This window comes from Octodon degus, unplaced genomic scaffold (assembly GCF_000260255.1).
Source record: "Octodon degus isolate 3935 unplaced genomic scaffold, OctDeg1.0 scaffold00059, whole genome shotgun sequence".
NCBI classification, from domain to species: domain Eukaryota; kingdom Metazoa; phylum Chordata; class Mammalia; order Rodentia; family Octodontidae; genus Octodon; species Octodon degus.
The window spans coordinates 13,391,290-13,393,223 of record NW_004524635.1 but is presented as its reverse complement, the minus strand read 5'-3'; positions in this window follow the sequence as shown (position 1 = coordinate 13,393,223).

Here is a 1,934-nt window from a genome sequence, read left to right as displayed (position 1 = left end):
CCGGGGCGGGGCCAGGCGGGGCGGGGCTCTCCCCTGCTGGTGGCGGGACGCAGCCTGGACCGCTGGCCGCGCTTTGCCGAGAGGGTGCAGCCCTCTCTGCACGCGGGGACGCGCGGAAGTTGGATTGGCGCGGAAGGAAGCCCGACGCCTGGAGCCGTGACCTCCCTCCCCTTTTGGGCAACCGAAGGCGCAGGTGGTGCCGAACCTACTGGGATTTTGTGTGGGTGCCACACGGGCAGGAGCTCTGGGTGCTTTACTGAAGTCTCAGTCACAGTGAAAAAACCCAGCTGATCTGTCAGGGGTTTTTTGTGCGCACCTGTGTAAGCACACTTCAACGAATGGGATACACCCAACACCTAAGGAAGCTCCCAGGGCTCCTTTCCTAGCTCCCTCCCCGCACCTCTCCCTGGCACTCTGCTTCTCAGCTGTGGACACCCACTCTACAACTTCTCTTCTGACATTAGTTTTGCTTGATCTTGGGCGGTGTTTTTATTTGTGTCTAGCTTCTTGCATTCAGCCTAACTCGTTTGAGAGCCATGTTTTGGGGAATGGTAAGTAGTATCAATAGTTCCTACATTTTTGTTGCTGAGTAAAATTTCACTGTGGAGTGGCTTCCTCTGCCACCGCCTTTCCCCAACCGGTGGGAACGTCTTCCTGCTCTCTTCTGCCTCAGGCCCGCAGTCTTTTAGAGACCAAACGCCATGCCTTCAATTAAGTTGCAGAGTTCTGATGGAGAGATATTTTAAGTTGATGTTAAAATTGTCAGTCTGTGACAATCCAGACCACGTTGGAAGATTTGGGAATGTATGATGAAGGTGATGATGGCCCAGTTCCTCTGCCAAATGTTAATGCAGCAATATTAAAACGGTCATTCAGTGGTGTACCCACTATAAGGATGTCCCACCTCCTCCTGAGAATGCTAAAAACAAAGAAAAGCAAACAGATGACATTCCTGTTTGGGACCAAGAATTCCTGAAAGTTGAACAAGGAACCCTTTTTGAACTTATTCTGGCAGCAAAGTACCTAGATGTCAAAGGTTTGCTTGATGTTACATGCAAGACTGTTGCCAGTATGATCAAGGGGAAAACTCCTGAGGAGATTTGCAAGACTTTTAATGTCAAAAATGACTTTACTGAAGAGGAGGTATGCAAAGAGAAGCAGTGGTATGAAGAGAAGTGAAATGTTGTGCCTGACACTGTAACACTATAAGGATTGTTCCAAATCCTAGTTGCACTGCTCTGTTTATAATTGTGAATATTAGACAAATAGTAAACAAATGCAGCAGCAAAACAATTGTATTAGCATAATGTTGTCCTCATTGTATGTGTAGTTTGAGTTACAGATTCCAAACCAATGGCTGAATTTCTTCCCAGTCTGAGCAAAAGTTGCTAGTTTTCTTTAATCAGAATAAAACTGTACTGTGGGCAGGCCAGATAGCTCAGTGGACTAAAGTGCCCGCTTAGGCAGGCTCAGAGACTGGATTTGATCCCCATTGTGCCGTGGGGGCCCCGCCCCCCGGGGCTCACTGAAAGGGTGAATGAGACTGGATGCGGTGGTGCGCCTGCCTGTAATCCCTGTGCTTGGGAGGCTGAAAACAGGAGGATCACTTCAAGTCCTATCTGTGTAGTGAGACCCTGTAGACACTGTACTAAATTAAAAAAAAAAAAAAAATTATGAGTTCTCTGTACAAAGTTGACATTTTGAGCTTCCCCTCTTTTTGTAGAGTGATTTCTGCATAGATTATTGTCGATAACTTTGGTGAGCTTTTAAAAGTTGGCACTGTAAATAAAACAACTTGCAAAAAATTTTCTGCAAGGGGGCCTGGCCCTAGCTCAGGTCTTTAAGTGGCTGCTTCCACAAAGCTGTCAGCCTCAGGTTGCTGGAGTTCAAACCTCACACCTCTACAGCTGGCCAAAAGTGCCCTGAAGGCATTC